The sequence below is a fragment of the Denticeps clupeoides genome, chromosome 6 (genome assembly GCF_900700375.1).
Source record: "Denticeps clupeoides chromosome 6, fDenClu1.1, whole genome shotgun sequence".
Lineage (NCBI taxonomy): Eukaryota > Metazoa > Chordata > Actinopteri > Clupeiformes > Denticipitidae > Denticeps > Denticeps clupeoides.
Genome location: NC_041712.1, coordinates 3427560 through 3443060, shown reverse-complemented (window position 1 = coordinate 3443060; position 15501 = coordinate 3427560). Strand labels below are relative to the sequence as shown.

General features: G+C 41.2%; 1 protein-coding gene across 8 annotated transcripts in view; it reads left to right on the top strand.

Moving 5' to 3' along the window:
• Window positions 1-675: 675 nt before the first annotated feature.
• bbx (BBX high mobility group box domain containing) overlaps window positions 676-15501 on the top strand; it is a 46984-nt gene continuing 32158 nt past the window's right edge. For 4 of the 8 annotated variants that reach the window (XM_028982488.1, XM_028982487.1, XM_028982482.1 and 1 more), the window contains exons 1-2: window positions 677-896; window positions 2719-2801. The gene's annotated coding sequence lies outside the window, so the exon portion shown is untranslated. Of the gene's footprint in view, window positions 897-1461; window positions 1593-2718; window positions 2802-15501 lie in introns of those variants that run through there. The other 4 variants (XM_028982490.1, XM_028982483.1, XM_028982485.1 and 1 more) reach the window with 4 other exon arrangements.

Sequence of the window (15501 nt, the reverse complement as noted above, 5' to 3'; positions counted from 1 at the left end):
TAATCACCAGAACGGGTGAACTAGAGCCAAACAGCACACAAGACGCTTCAGACAGGTTATCTCTGCGATTTCATTCATTCAGGAGAGGTTCATTGTCAGCACTCTTCATCTGCACCATGGACTTCCATCCAAGGAGAAGTACAGCGGCCATCATTTAATCCATGGTATTAATCTCAGTCCTAATGCCTGCCACGTCACGAGTGTTCCACAGTATCCGTGTCATTTCTACATTATTGACATCATCTGTCCTATTTAGCTTCTGTAAACGCGTATAAAGCGAGCAGCGACGAGTTAGTGCTCCCATACTCGTGCCTTCGACGTAAATGAACTGCGAAGGTAAAGCGACTCGACGGGAGGTCGACGGGGGCAGGGAGCAGAAGGGGACGATTCCTGCCATTTGCTGCCGGCCCGCCGACTGTTTGGTGGCAGGTAAAATGGCATGTAGCTGACTCGCGTCAACATTCTGGCGACACAGTGCAGGAGCGAGCGGGACGTGGATGACAGGGCTGGCGGTGGATGGCCGGTCAGCGCGACAGCGCGACCCCTGACATGTTGTTGTTGTTGTTGTTTTTTGTTCTTTTTGTAACTCTCTTTCTCTCTCCATTTTGCCCGTCGCCCCGTCCCCGGCCGGTTCCTGGAGCCTGCATGTCCGCCGCGTCGTGGAGATGTTGCGTTCGTCTCGCTGCCTTCGAACGGCGCCGGTCTGTAAAGCGCGCGCTGGCTGGCTGCTTCCGGCTGTCCGTCAAAGCGGCGGCCAATCAGGAGCGGCCTTACATGCGGACTCGCCACTCCGCTCCGCTCGCTAACATGTACAGTACCGAATGTTGCACACACACACACAAACAGCCAGGAGAAACACGGGCAGCGGCGAGGGTGAGACAGGCGGCCTGTTGCAGGTAACACACTCTCACACACACTCTCACACACACTCACACACAGAGAGAGAGAGAGAGTCGTAAACACGCACACACTCTCGCGTGCTGTGGACTCTCTCCCCCTCTCTCTCTCTCCCTCACACACACACACACACACAACACACACAGGAAGCTATATGAAGTCCTCTCACACGGTGTGCGGGCACAAACAGAAAAAAAAAAGAAAAAGAAGCGACCGCGACTTTCTCTCCGCGTCTCCCGACACGTTTTCACCCCCCGAACACGCACACGCCGCGCTGGTGGGGGGCGAGAAAAGTTTGTTTGGTTTGCGCAAGGTGAAGGGACGACGTGAAGCCAGGTCTGGAGGATGATGATGATGATGATGACGAGGAGGAGGAGGAGGATGGTGCTGCTAGGCCGGTACATGTACACGCACACACGGGCTGCAGAATGCGTTCGAGTAAAACGAAAGTACAGTAAGCGGTAAAAAGGTCCGCTGTTAGTAGTCGAGCCGTGTGTGTGTGTGTGTGTGTGTGTGTGTGTGTGTGTGCGGAACACAGAGAGAGAGAGGGAGAGAGAGAGAGAGAGAGAGAGAGGGAGGACGGAGAGGAGGAAGAGCCGGACAGCCAGTGCAGGACTGTTAGGATGTGTCAATAAGTTTAAAGGTGGACGGAGGCTGGAATGCGAAGGCCCCGGCGTGTCGGCGCGTCTCCGGAGGTGAGTTTCCGCCCGGAGACGCCGTCATGACAGAGAAAAGTTGGGCTCGTCTCGCCGGAGTGCCCTGTCGCCGTCGCCGCGCCGCGGAAAAACACGTCGGGGCGACGGGGGTTTTGTTTTTTGCCCCGCAGCCCGCAGGCGGGGACCCGGGCGGTGGAATATATATATATTTATACCCATGTCTAATAATCAGAATAATCGTCCAGCTCTGCACGGCCCTGTTTTCACGCGTCTGCCTGTTAGTTTCGACGGAGGCTCGAACTGGCGATGCGCGACACGCCGAGGCGACACGTACGACGTAGCCGGGCGAGCTACTTCCCTCCTCCCGCACGGCCAGCCGCGGGCGAGGACGACGACGGCCGCCACCGGGCGACCCGCGGGGGTGAGGCGGCCGGGGAGCCCGAGACCACCGCGCGTCCTGCTAGTGACGCGTCCGGGGCCACGGCGCCCCGCATCACACGGCTAGCTAGGCTAGCAGGCTACTTTACTCCCGTCCAACGCGCCGGGGACGGAGATGCGGCCACCGGAGCGGCTCGTCGCGCACGTCGCCTCCGTTCAGCCCCAGTTTAAGTAATGAGAGGCGGCGTTCCGTCGCCGTTTTCGGGGTTCGGGGGGTGGACGCGCTGGCGGAGTTTGACAGGAGTGAGATTTATACTTCATTTTCCCCAAAGCAAGATGGACTCTCTCTCTCCCTCTCTCTCTCTCCCTCTCTCTCCCTGCCTGCCTGCCTGCCTGTCTGTCTTGTCAGACCCCAGATCGACATTTTGCACCGAGATGCAAATTCGTGGCGGCGCTAGAAAGAGATTATTGGGGCAGAGCAACAGGATTGTGAGTGGTTGTTTTCGCGAAGTTGGGGTGGAAGTGGGCGTCCTCGCCAGGCTCTCACCTGGAAAACTCAACGCCGCAGTTTTTATTTCCTCTCGGCGCCCAAGACGGCGACGCGCGAATTAGCCGCGCAGCGAATTCCTCAAGTTCCGACCGGCGATGGGCGGATGTGCATCGATTAAAAAAAGAAAAGTCGACTTCTCTGTCGCATTTCCATTGAAAGTGAAAATGTCGCCGGCAGAGCACCGTGTGTGTGGATGGCTGGTGGACGACTGAGGACACGGTGTTTTGTATTTTATAGGTCATCATCATCGCATGACAAAGCCTGACTGACAGATTCATCTTCATCTTTCAAAACACAGTGTTCCCATATTCTGTGACTAAGTAAGTACACCTGCGATTCATTCCACGCTTCTTCTTTTTTCCTTGCGAATACTCATCACATGACTTTTATTTTTTCGATCAACCTTCATGATTGCAGTAGCACCCGATACATACACAAGCGGGCTTACTGGGCCACTGTAGGTTATTATCTGGACGTATAGTTTCCAGCGTTATGAGGTCTGCAGATGAGCTCGCTGACGTTTGCATACAGGATTGTGCTGCATTGTAAAGATGCTTGGATCAGACGTCAGTACGGCTGTATATTACTGTACTCTACCGAAAACACCTTTTTTAGGCATCGTTATACTCCTGAAATGCTGATTTCAAATGTTAAGGATAAATAATGTTTTCATCTATGTCCTGACATAAGTACCTGAATGAGAGTGCAAAGTACTATGTTCAAATCCCATTTTATTAACATTGTGTCCCTGAGCAAGACACGTAACCCTGACTGTCTCCAGGGGGACAGTCCCTGTAACTACTTATTGTAAGTTGCTCTGAATAAGGGCATCTGATAAAATAAATAAATAAAACTAGATCTAGAAATGCTGAATATACTTTGAAATATACTTTGAATTCATGCAATTTAGTATTATGGCAAATTCTATATTCATGAATACACAGAAATCACTGTATTGACCACTAAGGGAAGTACAATGAATAGTGTGCAATAAATCAGTCACTACATAATAACCTCCTAGAATGATAACCAGCCAATCACACGCTGACCTGCACTCTGGCCATTACATCCAGCACTGACCATCACTGACTTCCCAGTAGCGTCACAGTGGAACATCATTATCTACAGTCAGTGAAAAACCGAGATTATTAAAATGTATCCCTTTTATTTTTCTCTTGTTCGAATGAATGTGGTGTTTCAAAATACCAGCAACATGGAAATCGATACAAGAGTATCGGTGGCAAATTTTGAAGTGACAGCTGTTGAAGTGACAACTCTGTCTGTTATACATATATAACATGCAGCTGAGGGGTGTAGAAAATACTTTAATAACGCTTTAATATGAATGACCATAGACACTGTGTTGTCATTTATTGTGTCTAAGAAACCTGTGTATTTTCATAAAAGTCCTTGTTACTTTACTTTTGGATGTTCTTACAACACAGCTTTAGGCCATACATGGTGTTCAGGCCATACATGGTGTCACAGTTAGATCAAGAAATTGCCCTGGAATCCTGGCATAAAAAGCATTTTGTGTGAGAAATGAAAGCTTAATTCTGGCCATGCTTACCTGAGGTCTGTCTCTAGACCTTACATTAACCTCGAATTCAGATCAAGTCCGACAAAAATGATCTGTCTCGTTGGTCACATTCAGGCCAAAATGTTATGCTGCGAGTATAAATAATTGACATATTTCCAAGTTTCAGATCAAATTTTGTTAATAAATACACATCAGCATCAGTTTTCCCCAAAGCCCCGAAAACCCTAGTGCTATAACAGACTTGGAATTTTGGACCATGTAACAAAGTCGTCAGCTTCAAGCAAAATGTAAGGAAACAGTACAGTAGAACCTCTTGGAACCAAAATAGTGCAATGTCTTACAGTGAGCCAGTCAAGGCCAGATCTGTGGCCCATCTGTGGACTGGAAATATCCATCCCAGAATCACTGCAGAGTCACAAATTCACTGAATCTGTCCAGCAATTTTTGTAAATAACTTGTGTTCACACCATCCTGGTACATTTTCAAGCATGCAAAGTGATTATCAGTGCACTAAACCCACTCCCGATATATATTTAGGTATGGCTGCATGGTATAAATAGTATAACCAGTATGCAATATACATTTACGCAACGGAAGAGATTTTGATTATACCGGCCTACCGCAGTAATATCGCCTCTCGCGAAAATGACAAATTCGTGTTACCTGCACGAATACTGCAGATCTTTAAATTTGAGTTTCCAAACTCAAAATAAAACAAGCCTCCAATCTTCCAGCAACCGGCCAGTTGCTGCACACTTCCGGGTTTACTAAGCGCAGCGAACGTGTCAGTGCCCAATCCGTACCACTTGCCCGATTGGTTCCATGCCTGCGATTGGGTACTTACATTTGCATGGAAATGACCGGAAACAGTCCTAGCCTGTTTGGTGCCCTGTGCAAAAAAGTCATTATGATTTAAAAAATGCAAAATAAAACCTTGCAATCCTGGAGGGACTGCATGATAAAATATGAACAAGTGAAGTGTCACTTAATTTTTTTCTGACTAAATTGTTATTGTAAACTCTACGGCTGATCACAGGAAATGCTAAAATGTTATAATCACTCACATCATACAAATACCTGGTATGGGTGTGACAGAAAGTCAATTTTCTGTAGAATTGGCCAAATATTGTTTTAAATGGAATATGGTTATGCTTTATACTGATGTATCTGTAAAGAGTTTATTATACAACTTCCTGATGCAGTACTTTAGCTATGGACACGTTACCCTTTCCGTTACATGTATTTATCAAACTATACTGTCTAACATGTATGATTAAATTTATATCTCAATATGATATATATATATGATTTTTTGCACAGCCCTATATATAGACAAGGAGCTTTTATCCTCATATCCATGAAACATTTTATTTGATATGATATAACCACTTTCAAATCATAAAAATGATGCTATATAAAACCTCTAGCGTGTAGCTTATATGTATTTGAAAATTAATCTCCATAAGCTTCAGTCAGCCAATTTACACCTATTGTATAAAACAAAGCCTTCTGAAAACAAAATGTTTAATAGACATGCCACGTGGCAGAGGGTGATGTCAAATCTACAGGCCTTGAAGTCTTCATATTGTGCTATCATGTTTACAACATGAACTGTGAAGTTCATAACACAAAATACCAAAAGCTTTCAAATCTACCATGTAGGGTTTGCTTGGATCCTAATTTGTATCAGAAATATTCAATATTCAATTCAATAAGTCATATTCACATGAAAAGAACACATGTTAAAATTCCATGATGTGAAATTCTTAGTTCCATACACCATGAAAAGACTGCACAATAAATAATTAACTATGAAAATATAATTCAATAGATAAAATGACAATAGTTAAATGCATGTGCAGTGTCTGATGAGCTGTAAGTTTGGTTTGGGTTAACTGTACTTATATAAATTGATCAAATTGCAATTTGGACTATTTAAATGTTTTTTTTATTAAGTTTTTACACTTTTCTTTTAATGACAATTTGCACAATAAATGCATGTAATATGTTGACAATCCTCTGAAGATTTAAACATGTCTACTTTCTGAGGAAAAAAATTGCTTTAGGCTTCCAGGAGGGTGAGACCTAGAATCTTAGAAGTTCTGGTTACCTGAATTACCTGATCATATTTTCTAATTGAGTTTCACTATGATAATGTCACAACTGTTTTCTTATCATGTTGCAGATATATTGTTGTTCTCATGTCAAAATGAACAGAGTTGAATAGTGGGATTATCGTTTCTAGCAATTGTTTTGACACAGTTCCAGAAGACAGTGTAGCAATACATGTGCAATACACAGGTGCGGCATGCTTTCATGTTACCAATGCATCAAAACATAGATTTCATTTCATCATGAACACACGAGGATATGTAAATGATGACATCAATTTATGACATTTACCTATCTGTTTTATTCAGGCATATTTTCCTCCTGCTGAATAATATGCAGCATATGGGGAGCATGGATAATCTATCTGAATGTTCAGTTTGCTAGTGGACATAGCCCAGAGATGACTATAGGAGAGATCATGTTTGGGATAAAAGGTTGCTTTAGGTAGGGACAACATGGGCAGCTGCACAGGGAGGCATCTTGTCGGGGTGGATGTGGGCACCTTGAGAAAAAAAACAGAGAATATTTGTGTTTCTGTCATTGAAAATATCCGTGGATTTTTCCATTTTATTGGATTACAAAAAAGCAGTGCTTGCCTGAACCGTGAACTTTATATACACATAAAGAGTGAAACATTTTCCCAAATGGACATTTGGTGTATTATGATCTGATTACAAATGGAAGCTGTCTGCAGTCATATGTAGCAGTATACATTAGGATCTCATGATATGATATGTATCAAGATACATGTAGTATGATTATAATATGATTATTTCATGATATTTTGTGATACTGTATTGCGATATTTACATTGAAAATGTAAAAAGAGTCATATACATATTAAAAGAACACATTTTAAAATTCCATGATGTGAAATTCTTACTTCCATACACCATGAAAAGACTGCAAAATAAATAATTAACTTTGAAAATATAATTCAATAGATAAAATGACCATTTTTAAATGCATGTGCAGTGTCTGATGACACTTTCGGTAGGAGGCTGTAAGTTTGGGTACTTATATAAATTGATCAAATCGCCATACTGCTAAAATCCCAATTGGACTATTTAAATGTTTTTTTTTTTAATACGTTTTAACACTTATCTTTGCATGCATGTAATATTTAATTGTTGACAATCCTCTGAAGATTTAAGCATGTCTACTTTCTGAGGAAGAGGCAAAATAATTGCTTTAGGCTGCGATATTCTACAGTTCACTGAAAATGTAAAAACAAGATGCTGCGTACAAGATGCTGCGTACGATATGTGTGGATCATATTACATTACATCATATTACATTCAGCCAAAACAACATAACTCAAAACTGAATTTTGGAATAAATTTGTAACAAAAATATCGATATTTGATTTCCCTTTATTGATACAATATCGCCACATAAAATATCGCTATATATTGCTGTATCGATATTTTCTAACACCCCTAGTATACATGTATATATGCTGTCCTACTACCATTATGCCCTGTTCAATCCATACATGAATGAAGAAGGATTATGTACTTAGTTTAAATTATATATATGCATTTAAACAGCCACCATTTTTCTAGATTCTGGTCTTTTCCATAGCTGATCGTACATCAAAACATTAATTAATTCATTAGCTTTCTTCTGTTTACATCCCACCTGCCTAATACTGCGCCCCTCCATGTCACCTAAACAGCTCTGGCCTGTAGAGGCAAGGACTCCACAGGGCTCTCCGAATGTGTTCTGTAGTATCTGGTACGTCAGCAGCGGTCCTGTAGGTTGTGAGGTGAGGAGTCTGCTTTTCCAGCTGATCCCACATATGCAAAGTTGGATCTGGTGATTTTTAGATTTTTATCATGGTCCTCAAACGTTCCTGAACAAATTAGTAGCTTGGCAGGGAAGATTATGCTGCTGAAACATTTGCTGTCAAGGAATAATGTGGTTCCATAGAGAGGAACCCCCATTCTGCAGTGTCGATAGTCAGTGTTTTATTTGGTTGCTTATGTATTATGTATTGTGTTAGTGATAATATAAGTTGCTTTAAGATTGCTTAGTCGGTTTTTAGCTATAACCAGTGCTACAGTTATGTCATTGTGAGTGTTACATCTGGGTGTCTGCTAACTGCAAACGGCCAGTATTTGTGACTATTTAGTAGGATGCAAGCGGCGCACTTGGATTTTCACCTCGTTTGAATTGGTTAGAATAAGCATATTTACAAAACAAATGTTTAACTAAATTTCTGTAGTTACATATTTAGAGTGCAAAGTATAAAGTATTCATTTTCTTATATTATAGCCTTATTCCAAAATGGATTAAATGCATTTTGTCCTCAGAATTCTACACACAATAGTCCATAATGACAACGTGAAAAAAGTTTACTTGAGGTTTTGGCAGATTTATTAAAGATAAAAAAAACATGAGAAATTACATGTACACATGTATTCACAGTCTTTGCGCTATACTTTGTGGATGCAACTTTGGCAACATCTGCAGCCTCTAGTCCTTTTGAATAAGATGCCACAAGCTTGACACACCCATCCTTGGCCAGTTTGGCCCATTCCCCTTTGCAGCACCTCTCAAGCTCCATCAGGTTGTAAAATGGCTGGGCTAACTATGCAGAGATGTTCAATCAGATTCAAGTCTGTGCCCTGGCTTGGCCATTCAACAGAGTTGTCCTGAAGCCACTTCTTTAATATATTGTTTGTGTGGGTCCTGCTGAAAGATGAACTGTCACCCCAGTATGAGTTCAATAGGGCTCTAGAGCAGGTTTTCATCCAGGATGTCTCTGTTCATATCCTGACTAGTCTCCCAGTTCCTGCTGCCACCACCATGCTTTTCTGTAGGGATGGTATTGGCCTGGAGGTTAGTGGTACCTGGTTTCCTCCGCCTGGCATTCACACCAAAAGACCAGAGAGTTTTATTTCTCATGTTCTGAGAGTCTGTCAGGTGCCTTTTACTTAGGAGTCTGCTGCAGAGAGGGTTGCCCTTCTAGAAGGTTCTCCTCTGTCCACAGAGAGCTCTGACACAGTGACCATCGGGTTCTTGGTCACCTCCCCGACTAAGGCCCTTCTCCAGTGATTGCTCAGTTTAGGTGGCTGGTCAACTCTATAGTCCTGGTGGTTTTGAAATTTTCCAGATAATTGTGGCCACTGTGCTCAAAGCAGCAGAGATTTTTCTGTAACCTTCACTAGATTTGTGCCACAAGATAATCCTGTCTCGGAGGTCTACAGACAATTCCTTTGACTTCATGCTTGGTTTGTGCTCTGACATGAACTGTCTGGGACGTTAAATAGACAGGAGTGTGCCTTTCCAAATCAACTGTTTTTTCCACAGGTGGACTCCCATTAAGCTGCTGAAACATCTCAAGGATGATCAGGGGAAACAGGAGGCACCTGAGCTCCATTTTGAGTTTCATGGCTTCATCTGGTGTTGTGCAGAATTCTGTGGGGAAAAAAAACATTTAATCAATTTTGGAATGAGGCTGTAACATAAGAAAATGTGGGAAAAGCGATGTACTGTGGATACTTTCTGGTTGCTCTGTATATCAGAAGTATATTACTGTGCTGACTTAGTTTTTTGTCCCACCCATTCTAACCAATGCAGTACTGCTGCTCGCTGCCTGTTATGTCCACTCCTTTACAGGTGACGCTTCTACTGTCAGTGGCTTTTAAATTGTGTCTGGTCAGTGCATACAAAATGTAAATGGTGAGCACTGACCTGTTTGTGAATATGCTGTGGTTAAAATTTGTGTGACTGAAGCAAAGGGAGAACACTCACCCCACCCAGTCTTGAACCATTTCCACATGACCACAACATCAGAGGTCCTGACTCATAAGTACGCCACTCAGAAGGCACACTCAAGTGCAAGGATGGCACGATATCACAATGACATGTTTGCAATATTAGTATATTTGAAGAAATGACTGGTCGTGTCGATGGTGTTGGTAGTACTGCTTAATTTGTGACCGCGTTCTGGTGTTGTCGTATTATGCCACACTGTTAGGCCTCCCAGTGCCACAAGCCACCCACATGAATCTGGAAGAGTAAAGATAAACATATTGATTTGATTCCATGAAGCCAGCCAGCCAGTCAGTTTTCACATCTCATGGCAGTTTTAGATTGCGCCTCGCAAGCATAACAGCATGCATGGCCATGATGTTTTAATAATTTCACATGTAAGCACGCAGCTCCCTGATCAGTGGGTGGTTTAGCTAGGTACATCTGCATGGGGATCAGGAGACCGACTCATCTGACTACAGACCTAACACAAGCGTAGTACGATGTGTCTCACACACATCCTTTACTCTTATTCGTTTATTTAGCAACGTATGCACGTCACTAGAACACAGGGACTACATGTTCACTCATCATTATAGATGATATTTGTGCATCTGGAAATTACTGATTATAAATTATTTTCCTTGTTTATCACATAGTATTATACTGTATTTATTTTCCTCAATTATAAATCCATAGGCTTGTTGCCTGGAACAGTTTTGCGTTTTTTGGAGTGTGCATCCAAGAGCAGAAACAACAAACAGTGCAGCGATTTAAAATTCAGCACAGACATTAAAACAATCTTCATGACTGAAATGTTTGATTGCAACTTTTCTCTGTTTTTCCTCATCATACACCACACCGGCAGCAATAATCATGCCTACTGTATGGATTCTAAGCGGTCCGCCAGATAATTCCTGCATTCCTGCTGGTGTATTATAAAAAAAATACAAAAAACCCCCAAAAAGCAGTGCTGTTTATACTGTACTGTACAGTTTGTATTCATCATGAAAACAGTCCATCAAGTATATAAATCATGTGACTGAAGATGTATGTAGAGTGTACTGGGAGAATCTCTTCCTAGTGATAATATAGAGTGTAACAGAACACTATTATTCAAAAACACACATTGAGAGTCTAGGATAGAATGCACTGCAAGTTATGGAAGCACAACTGGTCACATATTGCTTGCCATTTTTAATAATCAAAAGGTGACCTGAATGCGTTTGTGTTGCACCTTCTTGTCCTGCATATGGAGAAGGTAGCCTATTTCAGAAAGTGAGCTATAGAAAACAAAACAATTAAAATCTGCATAACCACTGAATCCAGCTCTCGAGACACACCCAGGGCGTGGCCTCACACACCATTCACTCACACACTGACAACTACTGCCAGTTTAGAGATGTGTGCATAAATTTTTGAGGCAGGAGGAAACACATGGAGGGTGTACAATTCCACACAAACAGAGCTTGAGCCCAGGTTCAAACTGCCATGCCACTGTGTGCCTGCCATGTCACTTGGAAACATCATGCACAGGTCTGGGCTTATTTCTTTGCACCATGGACAGAATAAATTCTAATCATGCTGGTTGCCTCATGACACTGAACTCCATTGTGTGCTTACCTGCTGGTTATATTCAAAGGGGAAGCACGTTGTGTAGGTTACTCTCAATTTGTCAAAATTGTGTTGAGGGCCTGTAGTGTTTCTCGGTATTATAAATATCCTGACATTCATACTTATATGGATATGATGAGTAAATGGCAGTATTACGCAAATGCATTTGGATTAGAAAATAGATATTTTTGACGACTGCTCCTGCCTTGTGTTTGTGACCTGAGGCTCCATGTTGTGGATTAAGTGGAGTGAATGAGTGAACAAATCTTTTAAAAACTGTTCAAGTTGCACCTAATCAAATGATGAATCCAATAACAAAAAGGTCATAAATAAAAGTTGTTCTGGTGGAAAATGCCCCTGTTTGGACACGAGTGCTGACCTCAATTTTCATTTGTACATTGATATACAACATTACCTGAAACAATTCCTGTGAGCCTGAATCTTTCATGTTCACCATGCAGTGCAGATCGGCAGGATCCAGGAAATCTGATATTCAAAGGCTCAAAATTTTCACTGAGGTAGTGAGGAACCCCAACCTGAGCGCAGGCTGAGCACAACCTCGGATAAAGACAAGTCCTGATTAACAACCAGGTTTTTTGGCATTAAACCTGTTGCTGCTTGTGTGAATGTTGATGTTAAAGGAATGCAGCGACACATTTCAGCATAATAGTTAGCTTTCAGTGGGACTAAGCACTGACCTCAGTCCTACAGTAAAACTAAGTGTAAGTTGTTGTTAGGCCTTCTCCAGAAAATGATCAATATGCTAACTTTAAAGCAAACTAAAGAAAAGACTATAATACTAATAACAGTAACTTAACATAGCATTTATGTAAATATTTGTATAGATTTGGTTCTTCTTCAGCCATAACATTAACACCACCCTGCTAATATTGTTTAGAAACCCCTTTTTGCCACCAAAATAATACAATTGTTAACCTCATCTGGTCATGTGGTTCATAGACAAGTCCCATGTACCAGCAAACTGTTTGTTGCAACCATATTTTAAAAACTGAAATGTTTTAATTGTCCCTTATCATTCTCATTTGCATTTAAAGCTACTGACACCGAAACAGCACATCCTGGGGAAATCTCATTGTGGGACTGTAGATCTGCACCAAGGCTGAATTTTGGAATGAGACCTCAGATGCAGTATTAGGGGACGACTAAGACCGATATAACAGCATGTCAGGCGACATTTAATGCAATGTTTTTAAGCCATATCACAATACAATAAATATCTGTAATTTCCTCTATATCACTGTATAAATGCTTAATTCAGCCAATTATTGCATAAAATGACAACATTTTACCTTGTAAATGCTTTATTTTAAACCAAATATAGATTTATTTGTTAACTTGTTGGCCATCTTTTCTATACTGAAGTGTCCTTTTGAGATTTTTGAATCTGGGCTTTTCCAAAGTACTAATTAGGATGTTTTTGCGACTGGGCAGGAACAAATCACAATGCATTGAGTATATTGATATATCACCTAGTTCCATGTTTATCATTTAGCTTTTTTCTACTACTGCTTTTTGTTAAAACTTTGTAGATAAAAAATTTCCATCGCTGGGACACATTTTCGTCAACTTGAGTCCATTAAAGGCCTTCACAGCCCCAACGTGTCCAATTAGATGTTGCGCTCTGAACCCCATTGTTTTCTATGGGATGCGCACCTGGAAAGCTGTGTCTAGCAAAGTGGCCAGCGACGGTCCGCGAGACTCTGCAGATTCCGCGGTCGAAATAGAATACTGTTGAAGTTTGACCTCTGTATGTTGTGATGCAATACAATGCAACAAATAGAAACAAAGCACAGAAGCCAAGATGGAGGAGAGGTTGATTAGAGCAGTGATTGTAAGTAGTTTATAACAATTGAATTCAACCTTCACTCTTACTGCAACACTGCGAGAAAGTTGTTGTGTTGTTAGTTGTTGTGTTGTGTAAAAATTACGTTAATAACACCCTACTTTTTGAGGCTGCATCTCAATGATATTTTTTCTTAAATCTATGGAATTTCCAAATAAGTCATTCACATTTTATTTTGTGTCTAAACTAAACCTTTGACAATTGACATTTGTGCAGTATTCTTTTTCTGTTTTGAGAAAGTGCTTGATCAAAATATCAGGCAGAATTTGGCCAGACCGTAGAGCGTTTTTTTTTATATAGAGTCCAGACAGATTGCTCTGTTTTCACTCCTGTACCACTCACATCGCACCCACAATTCATCTGTACAGTTCTACAAGATGGTACGGCTGAGAAATATTTAAGTTTGCAAAATTTATCACAATGAATTCTGATAGGTCAGTGTAGCAAAATGATTACAAATATGGTGCAGATGAACAACAGTGTACTCAGTGAGCAAAGATTCACTTTGAAATCTAAAAATACGCCTTTCTTTATACAAGGCTTGGGTTTAAGGTGAAATATGCAGCTGCATGCGGATTATTTCTTTCTCTGTTTAAAATGGAGTGAAAACTGAGCAATTTGCCTGGAGTGGGATGAAATTTTGTTAGTGTTGTGTGTTATCATTATGTTGTACATAGTAATTGGCAGGGTGGGCCTGTTTATGGTTGTAAGGTGACTGTGTGGTAGACAGAGTAGGAAGAAACCAGATGGATATTGATGGTATTTCTTCAGAATGAAGATGAAGCAGTGGAGAAAATGAAGCAGACATCACTTCATGTGTGGTTTGGACGGTTCAGGTTTTAGACTTACCAGTTTCAAATTTCGGAAATTATTTCTAGGTTGTTGTTATGGCAATTTCAGAAATTAATATTCATACTTCTAAGAATGATTTAATTATAAAAATATAACTAATATATAAATTATTGACATTGTATTGACATTGTTGAATACAATACAACAATGAACTATATAAACTGAAATTCCCCCCAAAAAGTTGTACTTGGCTCTTCTCCTAAACAGCCTTCAGGCCTATAACTGACTGCTGATTGTAAAATTAAATACATTCTTTCATAAAACACAACACACACATGTCATAGAAAACGGGGTTTCAAAATGCAGTGCAGTGCTTGCTGAAACTGGCCTATGGCACGTGGGCCTGAAGCTTGAATTTAGTTGCACTGCGATGAATGCATTTTATGTGGTGGGATCATGGGGGTGATGCACAGTGAGGGCGTAAACTACGCCTACCGTTTGCACTGAATCCCACAGCAAGAACAGCTCTTTCAGCATCCCTAAGTGCAGCCCTAAAGTGCATCCCTTATAATTTCACATTGGGCTTACTATAAAACAATATTGGGTGTATGCTAATGAATCTGTATCTGGTATATTTAACAGTACACTGAACTCGTTCCAGCCATTCATATTCTGCTGCTGATTTGGATCTGGGTCGTTTCAGATGAGATTTCCAGACCTCCCTTTTCCCTCCCACCTTTACCTATGTTAACACTGACAGCCTGATGGTTTATGGATACTTATACAGTTGTGATTGCCCATTATGACTAGTATCTGTCCCACTGCCCGTGTTTTGACATAATGTTAGAGCAAATCAGAGCATGTGAAGACTACCTTACGTTTTTTTCTGTTAGATCGCAGACATATTAATCACAATTTTGGTTTCAGATTACGTATCAATACAGTCTCTTAAGAGTCTACAACATTTTGATAACACAAGTTACATTATCCCCAGAACTAGTGGTCAGAACTATGAACACGTGTGATATGTATGTAGTACTTGTTGTGCCGTACTACTGGGTAGATCAACATAAATATAAAACTTGCCATGTGATGCATGGGACACAGAAAACTAGTCTCAATTGTTAAAAACGAAATTCCACAATAAAATTCTGTGAACTCTACAAGCATTCAGAGAAAACTGCACAAAATATATCAATGTATAATGGGTGTCAAAACTGTGTAACACTTCAATAAAGTAATGTTTATGCAATATCAATATATGCAACTAAAATGACAAAGATGGCACGGAACAACAATGTCACTGGTCTAAAATCTACACGAGTGCTGTTATGTTTAA